Source organism: Coenobita brevimanus, chromosome 18 (genome assembly GCF_032717465.1).
Source record: "Coenobita brevimanus isolate Jiangsu-jjx chromosome 18, ASM3271746v2, whole genome shotgun sequence".
NCBI lineage: Eukaryota > Metazoa > Arthropoda > Malacostraca > Decapoda > Coenobitidae > Coenobita > Coenobita brevimanus.
Window position 1 is genome coordinate 22,934,069 of NC_136971.1, and position 14,659 is coordinate 22,948,727.

A 14,659-nucleotide genomic window follows, 5' to 3' on the forward strand; every position below is an offset into this window, starting at 1 on the left:
GAGTCAAGGGCGTCAAAAAAATGTAGGTGGCTCAGGATGTACTGAAATTGATTCCTTCCCATAGTTTCGTTTCGTTTCGTTTTTAAAGGCTCCAACATGCTTGCATGTGTCGGCCTTGGTCACCTAATGGCGGCTCTCCACGCTGCACGATCCATTGCAGCCTCCCTGTTCAGTCCCTTAACCCTAAGGTCACACTTAATGACCTAGTCCCATGTCTTTCTCGGTCCATTGTAAACCCAGCCCCTCCAGGCCTTGGACTCAGGGACGCACTGCACATCCACCTAATAATTGTCATTTCTGTACGTCTGAGCCAGCAAATGTCTTCCTCCTTCACTGCCCAGGTCTCACTGCCATACAGCATTACACTCCTAACACATGCTGCATACAAAGACCCCTTAGCACGTAGGGAGAGCACTCTCAATGTCAGGAGAGGCAAGAGCTCCCTGAACTTCTTCCATCACCTTGCCAAAAAATGGTGTCACCATTACTGGATCCATAGTCCAATACGAGGGAAGCTGATTTTTTTTCAATATCCCCATCAAAAGCACAAGTGCTAGGAACACATACATTTCACTCAGGGTTAAGTTAGGTTCGAATAATAGGCTGTGTGGTGTCTGTGTTGTTCCTCCACGCTCAAATGCAGCAAAGGCATTTGTCAGGGCCACAATCTTCAAAACAAAGTCAACTGGGAAATAGTTCCTAAAAAAGTCCAGCCTACTTGAGCTATGGTGGAGTTCTGGAACAGTACACCCGGCCTCATTCTCGTGGGTGAATGGGTGAATGTAGGGGACAAAGTCACTACCTTCCTCCCACTCCCACGTCATTTCCTCCTCCTCATCATCATCATCATTGCCTCCATGTTCCTCAGGCCGTGGGGAAGCATGGGGAAATGTGGGGAATGGGGGAAGAGTTTCATGTGAGGTGCTGGGTCTGGGAATGGCAAGAAGACTTTGTCCTGAGGTGATGGGCTGAGCTGGATCACGCGGGGGCGAGGGAGAGCGCAGGCAAGATGAGTCTCTCTCCCCCAACAATGGAACTTTCTTACATCTGCCCTGCTTCCTCCTCACATTTTCTTCCCCACGTGCTGAAATCCTTTCCTTCCCCAACCACCCCTGAACTGCTGGACTACCTTCCTCCTCCCTTTCCCTCTCATCGTCATGAAGTGCAAGACGACGACGTGCAGGTGGCCTCCTACCATGTGTTGCCCTAGTGTAGCCCACATACCTGGATTGTCTTGGTGAGGGAATTTCGTCATCACTACTACTTTCCTCCTCAGGCTGGATGTAGTCCTTATCCTGCACGTCATCATCCTCCACATCGCTTTCCCCAGTGTAGGGGACCCTTAGGAGGTCCTGAATCTCCTCATCAGAGAGACCACGGCGAGACATCACTGCACTGTATGACACACACAAGCGGAGTCAGGCAGAGCGAGTATGAGGCAGAAGCATTTAGATGTATGGGCCAGGCCACCTGAGGGCAGATAGAGGAAGGGTTGCCCTACAAGCACACCAATTTTTTCGCACGTAGCTTGAAAATTGTGATCTCAATGAATTTTTGAAATCGAGACTGTTTTAACCTGAGGCGTTCCGATGGCATATGGATATGTTCCCACGTTTTGTCATGGTGACACCTGACGACGTATTCATACTTTTGCAATTGCAAGGTCCGTCACTTGCACATTTTTCAAATTTCGCGCATGGTTTTTGGTACATATAGTCAGGCAAGGTGCGGTGAGAAGGAAAATAAGGTATGGTCCTTCTGTGTTGTCTGGGAAAGGCCTGAGTGGTGTGGCGGGAGTGAGGGGTGAAAGTGTTGTGGCGGGAGTGGGCGGTGAAAGGGAAAGTGGTGGTGGGAAGGAGGCAGTACGAGCACGTGGTGTACGTGGGCAGCAGGCAGGCTAGAAGAAGTCACTCCCTAGCAGGTCTTTCGCCCCGCAGTATTCCCGTACTTTCTCCTCAGTGCCCTGTGATGTGGGGAAAGGAAGGAAAGGGAAGGGAAAGAGGAAAGGAAAAGAGAGAGGGAAGAGGAGCGCGAGTGGGGAAGGGTGCCTCTCTTCACCTCCCCAACCTCCCCCACCACCCTCTCCGCCCCACCCTGACAAGGAATATGACACCTTGTACATTACTGATACTGTGTGTGCTTCTGATAATATGACACTCACTGTAAGAGTAAGGCCTGTACATATGCGATAATATGGCGCTTAATATAATAGTAAGGCCTGTAAGTATGTGATAACAATTATATAAAGTGGAAACGGGTGTAATGTTAGTGGAAAAGTATTATATAAGTTAAAAAATAGAGTGTAAGTTAAAAAATAGAGTGTAAGTTGAAACAAGTCATAGCGAGGTCTCTCACTATGTACATATATGCGATAATATGACGCTCAATATAATAGTAAGGCCTGTAAGTATGTAATAACAATTATATAAAGTGGAAACGGGTGTAATGTTAGTGGGAAAGTATTATATAAGTTGATAAATAGAGTGTAAGTTGAAACAACAGTCATAGCGAGTTCACTCACTATAACAACAATCTTCCCATAGTTTGACGAACATATAGTGGAAAAATCGAACCATTTGCAACACGCAGTGGTAGAGATTGGGTTTTCATTGTATTTCGCCAGGTGTAAATTATCTTTGAACGGAACTGGGAAGATAGTTTTGTCTTTCACTGTACATATGCGATAATATGACGCTCAGTATAATGGTAAGACCTGTAAATATGTGATAACAATTATATAAAGTGGAAACGGGTGTAATATTAGTGGAAAAGTATTATATAAGTTCAAAAATAGGGTGTAAGTTGAAACAACAGTCATAGCGAGTTCACTTAGTACCTACAAAAACACAACTACCTTCCCAAGGTTGGATGAACATACAGTATAACGGAAAAATCGAACCATTTGCAACATGCAGTAGTAGAGATTGGGTTTTCATTGTATTTCGTCAGGTGTAAGTTATCTTTGGATGGAACTGGGATGATAGTTTTGTGTTTCATTGTACATATGCGATAATATGACGCTAAATACAAATGTAAGGCCTGTAAGTATGTAATAACAGTTCTATAAAGTGGAATCGGGTGTAATGTTAGTGGAAAAGTATTATATTGGTTGAAAAAAGAGAATGTAAGTTGAAACAATAGTCATAGCGAGTTTGCTTACTAAGTAAATATGCACTGATATTACTATCTATCTATCTATTGCCAGACGCCATAATCCCGTAAGGGGTGACCATTTGACTTTATTTGTTTTACGGGGAGGGGCACTAACCCTCCACCAACCCACTCGCTGACACGTAGGGAGCACGTAAGATTTGGTTATATGGTTACCACCCAGCATTGTAAATGGTTTCTTGGCTTACAGGAAACCATTTGGCTTGTCACACAATGTAAAGTCACCTGTAGAGGAAAGAAAAGCAATAAGAAATGACAGGAAAGATGAGAGAAATAGGAAGAGAGGAGGGCAGGCAAAGAAAAAGAATAGAAAAGGCTAAGGAACAAGTAGGCAGCACTACATGAAGTCGCTAAGTATAACTGCAAGGCCTGTTGATATGTGATAACAGTTCTGTAAAGTGGAAACTGGTATAATGTTAGTGGAAAAGTACTATGTAAGTAGAGAAAATGAAATGTATGTTGAAACAACAGTCACAGTGAAATATATGTGACCGATTTGGGTGATTTTGCTATGCTAACTCAATGGAACAATGCTTAGTTCGCCTATATTTTTGTGTGAAAACCAATATATTCTTGTACTACACATTATTTTGTTCCAAATCAATAAATATCTACCAATTCTGAGTGATTTCCTATATGTACCTCAACCATAGAAAACCGGATAGCAGCCGAGCGCCCTTACAGAATACGGTACCAGGTGCTCAATGGCTTACCTGTTTTGACCATTTCTAGTCCCAGGAATGCACTTTCTCTGTGATCTGCCATCGTTTCTCACCAAAAGTGGAGGTTTGAGCCCAAAAAAAACATATCCAAAATTTGGTGGCATTGGGGGGGGGGGGGCGTGGTGGAAAATCGGCCGGGATGGGGCCGGTAACGACACTGGCACTGACCGTGAAATTTCGTGAGACTGTTTTAAAACGGCACTGGAACGGGATGGGTTAGTGAAACTGAAAGTGAGGAGTACACAAAGATTCTGGGAAGAGCTGTTTTGAGAATGACTGGGCTGAGGAGAGATAAAGAGAGTGAGAAGAGGGAGAGCTAATCCTGCCCCCAGGAGTTGTGATAAACTTCTCTCCAGGGTCAAGGCCACCTCCAGTATTGCCACCACTACCACCACTGGTAGTATCACCACTATGACTGCTGGTACCACCGCTGGCACCACCATTACAACCATCACCACGGAGACAGCTGCCTCTTCCACCCACCCCAATGCAAACACAGAGCTTGTCACCCTCACAATCACGCTATACTCTCACTACTTTCCAGCCTGCCCACATTTCATCACCCATCCAAGATACACCTGTCTCATCTTTCCCTACCAAATCATCAAAATCACCTTCCCCTTCAGACTTCATACCCCTAGAATTTCAGCCATCATCATCAGCACCACAACCATCACCACAACCATCTCCACCACAACCATCCCCACCATAACCATCTCCACCACAACCATCTCTATTACAATCATCTCCATCACAACCATCTCCACCACAACCATCCCCACCACAACCATCCCCACCATAACCATCCCCACCATAACCATCTCCACCACAACCATCTCTATCACAACCATCTCCATTACAACCATCTCCACCACAACCATCTCCACCACTACCATCTCCACCATTATCATCTGCACCACAACCATCTCCACCACTACCATCTCCACCATTATCATCTGCACCACAACCATCACCTGAATCTTCATCAACACAATCACCATCACCATCTCCCTCCCCTCCACAAAGACGAAGGTGGCGTGGGCCTTGGTGAGGTAGCGGTGGGAAACTGAGAGGCAGTCGTCTGGCTCTGAGTTGTGTGCGTCACACACATGCACTGCCAAGCATTACCGCAGGTGCAGACCGTCAGGGAAGTACCTGGAGTTCTGGGTCATTTACACCCAATGTAGGCCCCTTCATCGAAACTCCAGGTTTGGGAGTGGCAGCACCAGCAACTCCACTGCAATATTTATTTATTTATTTTTTTACCAGGGAGTTGCAGACCTACCTGATGGGGAAAACAAACAACTTCGCAAATTTCCTGTTGAGTGTACTAGATCCTTGCTACCTCAGCAATGAAGAGGAGATGGCCAGGTTCCTCGGGTTGTACTTTCACATGGAGATTTGTGACCTGCCAACCATAAGACACTACTGGCGGTCCACAGAATTTCATGATCAGCCCATATTTTGGTGGGCAATGAGTGGAAAGCACTTCAGGGCCATCCTGAAGAACTTTCATGCATTCAAAAGTCTCGCCGTACCCAAGGACAATCAAGACCGGCTCATAAGGCTTTGCACATGATGCAGCATCTCCTTCAGAGGTTCAGGGAGGTATACATCCCGCTTGAACATCTAAGCCTGGATGAGGGATCTCTGGGTTGGAAGGGGCACCTCTCCTCCCATGTATTTAACCCAATGAAGTCCCCAAACTATGCCATCAAACTTTACATCTTGGCCTAGGCAAAGAGTGGCTACATTTGAAACTTTGAAGTATAGAAGGACGAGAAGAAAGCTCTTGAAAACTCGATGTGGGGCCTCAATGAACCTTTGAGGGGCAAATGCTACAAATTGTATATGCACATTTTTTGCACTTCTGTATCACTGTGCTAACGCCTCTTCAGAGTGAAAGTGTATGTGTGTGACACACTACAACTTGCAAGGGGAGCACCAAAGGAGCTGCAAAACAGCAGTGCCAAACGCCTTCCTGATGATGGAGTGGAAGCTAGGCAAGAGGCAGTGTGAAGGTGTTGCTGTGGAAAGACAGGCATATTGTAACTATGGTGACTACTTTCCACAGCAACACCACCGTCCCGAAGCAGGTACATGGGAAGGTAAATGGCCTAGACAGTAAATTCCACCACATCATCAAGACCATGACCAAATCAGTCATGGTGGAGGACTACAGTCAGCATGTGGGCAAGGTTGATCATTTCGATCAGATGATCCAGTACTACCTCGCCCAAAGGAGATCAGTCAAGTGGACAATGAAAATGTCCCATTTCATTCATATGGCCCTTTCCAATGCCTACACCCTGTACAAAAAAGAACACCACCAGGACAATGACTCTCCTTGAATTCCAAGAACACCCATGCCACAAGCACTTGGCATTCTGAAAGGAGTGGCTTGCATAGGGTGCCATCCTCCTCCATGCACCGTGCCTTCCCTTGAGATGACCAGCAGCAGTACCTGCAGTAACCACTCCATCAACTGCAGCCTCCGCTCTACCTGCAACCATCGCTCCACCTCTTGCAGTAGCTGACCCATCAAGAGTTACTTGACCAGCTCCTGCCACTGCACCTCCAGCAGGAGTATGGAGGTAAGGAGATGGGGGAGCACCGCCGTCCAAACTCTGTCGATATGTGAACCATAGGATACACTTGGACTCTACTCTGGACCACAGCCTTGAGAAAATCCCTGCCAGGAAGAGGCTGTGGTGTTTGCAGTTCTATTTGCACAAGAGGAGGAAGGACACCAGCTATATATGTCCTGTTTGTGATGTGCCTCTCTTCAGAGGACTAAGCTTTCATCAGTACCATACCAGTGAGAGGATACAGCAGTAAATCACACACACACACACACACACACACACACACACACACACACACACACACACACATAGTTGAGACATCAGAGAGACAGTATGCATATTGCCTTGCTCTGCACAGGCCACCCTTGGCCACAACTGGCCACACCTAAATAGTATCTTCATATGAGTCAAGCTCTGTACTAGGTTAAACTAAATATTCTAATATAGTAGAACAAGTATAAGCAAAAGTATTGTCCAATTAATAGAATACATCCAAGTAGTGCAAGAATCCACTGACAACGCAGCAACAGCTGGGTCTCATCTGTCGGCGGGTAGCAAGGAGATGTGAACTTGTTTGTATAACTTACCTTTCTAAGTAAAAATTACCACAAGATGAGCACAATCTTTAGTAAAGTGAATATGAAAGGAGTTAAGAAAAGGGAAAAAGCTAGAAAACAGGATGATGATTTCTACCTATTACTGGGTGAAGTGGAAACATATAATAAATTTTTAGAGAAAGTGAACAAACTGGAGAAAACTTTTCGAAGTGAAATACCTCATAAATGAAATTAAGAAGCAATTACGCATGCAGAAGGAAGAAAATGAAAAATTAGTAAAGAATTAATTAGTAAAGGAATTAAACAGCTTGATCTTGCACACCACAATCATATGATTGTATGCAAGATCAAGCTGAGAGGAGTGAGGTGGATCAAGAGAGAGAAGAGCAGTCAGGGTGAAAGACTTAAACTTGAAAAGCTGAGGATCAAAGAAGTGGCAGATGATTACAGGACCAAAGTACAGGACGAGTTAGATTCAGTGAACTGGAATGAATTGGATCTGGACAGCCTGTGGAATGCACATAAGGATTACATAGTTAGGAATGCTAAAGAGGTGTGTGATGTGGCAAGAGTATCAACCAAAAAGAAGCGTATGGCATGGTGGGATGAGGAGGTTAACCCCTTAACCGTGGGGCATCACTTTCGTAACGCTCGGCCACAATGGATCATACCGTGGGGCGTCACTTTTGTGATTCTGTGTTATTTTGAATTATCCCGGGCTCTCAAGTGGTGGCTTGTATCATCTGTCAGTACTGCCAATGTCCAACACTAGTCAGCACTCCAATTCTCATCTGTACTCCCATCCATTGTTGACAATTTAGCGATTTTGCCCCCTTCGTGACTCCCCTCCCTACCTGCCCTCCATTACCCTGTCCTCTCACCTCCCACGCCGCGCTGCGCTACGCAAATTTCCCCCAGATTTTTCCACAGATTTCATCCATTGAAATAAGCCCTATGCCCTATACTTATACAAAATAATATATACCAAAAAAAAAAAAAACAGGTAAGCGATAGTGTTATACGCCAGAAATTGGCTAGTTATCACCTGACAAAACCTCACGTGCATTCATTCGCTACATTGCCACGGTAATTTCCCCTTTGAATTATGCCTTGTAATCGATGTCTGTAATAAAAATATATATCAGAAAGGAAGGGAGAATCCTAATTGACAATTACATTCACCTGGAACTACCTATTTCTTTATGTACTGCCGAGATTTTCTACCTATAAAAATTAGCATGTAAGTTAGCATCAGTCAGCCAAAAGTGTCATTGTCAACCCTTCCCTTCTCAGATAAGCAGCGGCATTTAGTTCCTTGTCCTCCACTGTAGAGAAACGATGTCACACTCGCGCCCCGCCATTCCTGCCGCTTCTACGCCCATTGCAAAAGGCCTTGTGACCTCTACTCCTAAGAAAAGTAGTGAGGCAAGCAGGAAAGGCCTTAGTGACTCTGCAGTGGCACGTGAACTGGCAGAATTGTCCATGATTATGATGGACAGTGACTATAACGATTCGGGTGAATCTTGTGATGAGCCGGGTGAGGTTATCGTGCCAGAAACAGCAACAACGAGTGCTACAGTGTGTGAATCAGTGTCTAGCTCCAAGGGAAAGGAGCCTTTAGTGCAGCAAGGACAGGAATTTGGGAAGGGAGTGAAAAGGTGGCATGTTAGCCCCAGAACAATGACCCCACGTGACCCAGCCCGCCATGAGCCACGAGTGCATTCACCTCCCCGTTCCCCAAGCCCCACTTCACTCATTTCTTCATCATCGTCGACTGAGTTATCTCCGGAGTCTTCGTCATCGGAGTCACCACCAGCATCAACAGTGAAGGCAGGCCGTAGAGGTAGAGCTAAATCAAGGAGAGTGAAAAGTAGTGTAGCTAGTAGGGTAAGGGCTGCTAGTGCTGTACGGCAACCTAGAGTCAGTGCGAGTGACCTTGACCGAGATAAACCTCCCTCACAGCCAACCTCCACCACCACCACCACCACCCGCCCTACACCACCACGACAGGGAATCCTGGACCCCTTCGCGTGGATGGAAGGGTCAGATTTTGTGCCAGAAAATCTAGTTTTTGATGAGAGCTCCTCAGGAGTTCAGCCTGCCTTCACTATGGACACAAATGCTGAGTGTGTCGACTACCTTTTGGCCTTCCTAGATGACGAAGTCATGCAGCACATATGTGATGAGACCGACAGGTATGAATCACAACGTGCTGCAAGTGGTACAGGTGCAGCCAAGATGCAACAGTGGTCCATGCTGGGAGTGCAGGAGCTGTATGTGTTCTTTGCCCTCATGCTTCTCATGCCACACTCCAAGAAGCATGAGTTGGAAGAATACTGGTCCATGGACCCCTTACTACCCTCACCCACCTTCAATAAGTACATGGCCAGAGATCGCTTCCGGAACATCATGGGAAACCTGCACTTTGCCGACAATGATGTACCTTCCCAAACCGACCCACTCTGGAAGATCCGGGAGATTCTGAGCAAAATGAAGGATAAGTTTATGTCATTCTTCCACCCCGTTCAGAAGGTTGTCATTGACGAATCCTTGGTTTTGTTCAGAGGACGTCTTCGGTTTGTTCAGTACATTCCAAGCAAACGCCATCGCTTTGGAATTAAGTTCTTTGTACTGTGTGACTGTAAGACGGGGTACATCCTTGACTTCGTCATATATTCAGCCAGCACTCTGGATAAAACACCCCCCCTTGGCTTCTCAGGCTGTGTAGTGAAAGTGCTCCTAGAAAAGTATTTTGGTGGGAATCATGTGCTGTATACAGACAACTACTATACAGCACCGAAACTTGCCAAATACCTTTCTGAACAAGGCATTGGCTCCTGCGGCACTGTGAAAAGTAATTGTGCCCACTTCCCCAAATTCCCAGAGACGGGAACCTCGCAGCGAGGAGATGTGCACCTACGCAAGTCTGAGAAGATGCTGGCAATACGGTGGCATGACAAGAGGGTCGGGCACATGCTCACCACCGTACATAAGGGGGAGATGAGAGACAGTGGGAAGGTCGACCGTAGGACAGGCGAACCTGTGATGAAACCTGATGCTGTGTTGGACTATAATATCAACATGCGGCTGGTGGACAAGTCCGACATGATGATTGGTGAGGTCGACTGCCTCAGGAAGAATACTAGGTGGTACAGGAAAGTTTTTCTGCATCTGATAGATATGACAATGCTGAACGCCTTCATTCTGTACAAGATGAAGGTCAAGCCACCCAAGTCCTTCTCCCTGAGGTTGTTCACCAGGACTTGTGTCCAGCAGCTGCTGGAAAGATATGGCAGGGTGACAGCAGCAACTCCAAGGCGCCATCCAGTAACACTTCCCGACCGACTTGAGCAGAGGGCGTATATGGATCGGCACAGACTTGAGCTTATGCCTGCCACAGGGAAAAGGAAGGCTGCGATTCGCAGGTGTCAGGTATGTGCGCATACCACCCGCTGCACACCTGAGCACAAACGCACCTCTTGGCAGTGAGCTGAGTGCCAGGTTCCCCTCTGTGTTACCTGCTTCTTCGATTACCACAGCCAGAAGTAGTTCTAACAGTGCAAGTGTGGAAGCAGAATGATTTGGAAATAATGTGTAAATAATGTGTAAATAGCAGGTGAAAGCAATGGATGTTCAGTACATATGACTGAACAGTGTATTATAGTTTTATCTTACTGAAAGTGACAGTGAATAACATAGTGTAAGTAAAATAGAAGGGTAAATATTGAAAATTGAATAGAAAATGTAAATAGTAATGTAAGTAATTAGTAATATAAGAATATGAGTACAAATAATTTATGTTCTAACAGTGAAAGTGAATCCGTGGCCCTCTACGTATTTTACTGAATGGAAAATTGAATGACTTCAGTGACAATAAACTAATACGACTGAAGGAAACTTATGGAGAATGACTCCAGATATATATGTGATATAGTAATAGAAATATAAAGTGTGAGGGGTTTTATGAATAATAAATGACAGAGTACCAAGAGCGAACTAGCGCAAGTGCGACGATCAGACGCGCTCGTAATTTCCATTGCTTTCACAGTGTTTTTTTTTTTTTTTGGAGTATGGATCTCAAACTACTTGAAAATTATAGAATAGTGTTTATAGTGTTTATATCTGGCTGTGGCAATCATATTACGGGTTGTCGGGAAGTGTAAAGTGGAGACTTTGTTACCTTACTTCAGAGGTCTCCACAAGTCCTACGGTAACAGACGAAGGCTCAACAAGCATTCCAGGAGAAAGCTGAAGGTATGTGCCATAAGCATATGTAATTTGTTTATTCTAGGACTAATAACTGATTTTTGGCAAATATTTTTTGAGAGTCTGTCGGAGCCCGAATAACCCCCCGGGACACGCAAAACATTGGTAAACAAGTCCGCGGTGTAGGGGTTAAGAGAGCGGTGGAGGAAAAGAGGAAGGAATGGCTGAAGTGGTTACAGGATAGGGCTTCAGTTGAAATAAGAACTGAGTATATCGAGAGCAAGAAGCACGTAAAGAGACTAGTGAAGAGGAAAAAGAAGAAGGTAAATGATGATCTGGGAAGAAATATGAATGCGAACTACTCTGAAAATAGGAGGTTATTCTGGAAAGAGGTGCGGAAATGTAGAAGTGAAAGAGGAAAGAAATGTGATAGTGTGAAAGATGCAGGTGGTAGGTTACTAACCCATGGAGATGAAGTAAGGACCAGATGAAAAGAATATTTTGAAAGCCTGATGAATAGGAATAGAGAGAGCAGAGCAGTGTAAACATGATTGGTTTGGGGGGTGTGCAGAGAAGGCATGCAGTACCAGCAGATGTGACACTCGCACAGGTGAAGAGCGCTGTGAAACGGCTGAAAATGGGAAAGCAGCTGGGGTCGATGAGGTGTATGCAGAGATGCTTAAGTGCAGTGGAAAGAGTGGAATGAAGTGCTTGTTGGATATATGTAAGAAAGCATGAATGAGTGAAACTGTGCCTGCAGAGTGGAAAAAGGTTGTGATTGTACCCCTTTACAAAAATAAAGGTGAGCGAAGTGAGTGCAAGAATTACGAGTATCGTGGCATAAGTTTGTTGAGTGTGGGAAGGAAGGTATATGGAAGAATTATTATAGAGAAAGTAAGTGAGATATCAGAAGCCCTAGTGAGTGATGAAGAGGGTGGCTTTATGAGTGGCAGAAGATGTGTGGATCAAGTACTTCCAGTGAGACAGATAGCAGAGAAGGCTTGTGAGAAGGACCATTAGGTGTTCATGGCATTTATGGATCTGGAAAAAGCATACAACAAAGTAGACAGAGAGGGATTGTGGAAAGTTTTGCACATGTATCGTGTAAATGTAAGCTGCTAGGTGCTGTCAAGAGTTTTTATGATGGTAGCGAAGCATGTGTAAGGGTTAATGGGCATCTAAGTGAATGGTTCACGATCGGTGTGGGCGTGTGACAAGGTTGTGTGATGTCTTCATGGTTGTTCAATGTATATATGGATGGGGTGATGAGAAGTGAAATCACGAGTAATGGAGAGAGGGATGGCGTTGGTAATGAATGGTGATGGATGGAATAACTCAAATTTGTTGTTTGCTGATGATGCAGTACTGCTTGCAAATACCAGACAGGAACTTGGTAAGACTAGTGCAGAGTTTTGCTGATGTTTGTGATTGTCGTGCCTTGAGAGTAAATATAGAGAAGAGTAAAGTGATGGTTACTGAGAGAGAAGGGGACTCCCAGTGTGATGCCACAGTGAATGGAGAGAGACTGGAATTGATGAGAGTTCAAATACTTCGGTACAATGATAGAAAAGAGAGGAAAAGGTGCTAAAGAAGTTGAAAGTAGAGTGACACAAGGAAGAAAAGTAGCTGATGCAATGAAGGCCTTGATAAGAAACAGAGGCTTCAGTGCTGCAGCTGCATGAGGCTTACATGAGGGATTGTCAGTGCCAACTCTAACATATGGGTTTGAGACTACGATGTGGCATAAAAATGAAAAGTCAAGAGTAAGAGCAGTGGAGATGGGACTGTTGAGGAATGTACGTGGAGTACACAGGGTGGATAGGATTCAAAATAGTGTGATTCGCGAAAGAAGTGGAGTGAGAAAGTCGGTGGACACCAGAATTGAAGAGAGTATGCTGAGATGGTACGGTCATATGGAAAGAATGGATAACAATAGAGCAGTGAAAAAGGTATACCTGAGCAAATTTGAAGGAGGGAGGAGGCGAGGTAGGCCAAGGAGAAGGTGGAGAGATATGGTGGATGAGTGTTTGAGGAAGAGAGGTTTGGAAGTCGGTGAAGCTAGGGAACTGACAAGAGACTGAGCTGGCTGGATGAATGTTGTGAAAAGAAATGCATGATCAGGGATTTTGGCACTCCTTTTGAGCATGGCAGCATCCGGATTTACTCAATCGGATACGTTTGTGTGAAGCTACAGAATGTGGTGAATGTTTTTTGGCTTATCCAATAGAGCCAGGATTCCAGGAGCTTGAATGATGAGTGAATGGAAGTGTGCCCTATTTGGATTGGGCAAGTTTGTGCTGTCTGGACATTGTTACTCCTCACCCTGCCCTTGGGTGGGAAAGGAGGTCCGGAGCTGAGCTGTTAGTCAAGGTTGGTTCACTTAGAAGGAAGAGTAGTGAAATAAGTACAGTTGTCAACCATGAGAGTAGTTCAGAAATGATACAGGGACAGTTAGGCCAGCAAGCAGTCCGATAGACCAAAGCAGTGATATTGAAGAGAAGATAACCCAGGTGAATGAAATGAAAAGTTATAAAGATAATGTAGAAACTACTGGCCTGTCTCTTTTTAGGACTGCATTGTATGGGGCTGAAACATGGAATATGGGTGTAGCAGAGAGGAAAAGTTTGAATGTAATGGAGATGAGGTGTCTGAGGAGTATGTGTGGAGTGACGCGTATGGATCGAGTGCGGAATGATGAAGTGCAAAGGAGAACTGGAGTTGTTCGGGAGATGGCTGGTACAGTTGAGCAGAGGGTGTTGCGATGGTTTGGGCATATGGAGAGAATGGATAATGAGCGACTGGTGAAAAAGATAACTAGATCTGATGTGAGAGGTGTAAGGCTGAGAGGAAGACCACGAATAGGATGAATGGACAGTGTGAAGAGAGCGCTGGATGCGAGAGGGATGTCTGTTGAGCAAGGAAGAGTGGCTGTGCGTGACAGAAATGGGTGGAGAGAAATTGTGAATAAGTGATGACGCAGCCCTGAGGGGATATTCTCCCGCATTTGGTCTGATCAGCTATTTCAGGTGCGGGTAAGGGGATGAGTCTGTTATGATGTGGCACGGGTAAACCAGCTCTGCTGTCGGGCCCTGCTGCGGATGTCACTGATTGCATTGCGCAGTTGACCCTTGTGCAGTGTGGTGCGGTGAGGATCTGTCCGTTCTCCCCTTTAGGGCTAAGATGCGAATGCATGTGTTTGAATGGATGAGTAAATGGGGAGTGTGTCGTCCTGTCTCGGCTACCTCCCTTTCCTTGGGGGAAGCAGCCTAGGTATATAGATAGATAGACAGAAACTACTTATGCTGAAATGGTGAAAATAAGTAAAGACTTAGAAGCAAAAGTTGGAGGGGAAAAAAAAAAAAGTTAGAAAGGAAGTGAAAGAAATCATTAGAAATAACCTAAAACTGGTCAAAGATTC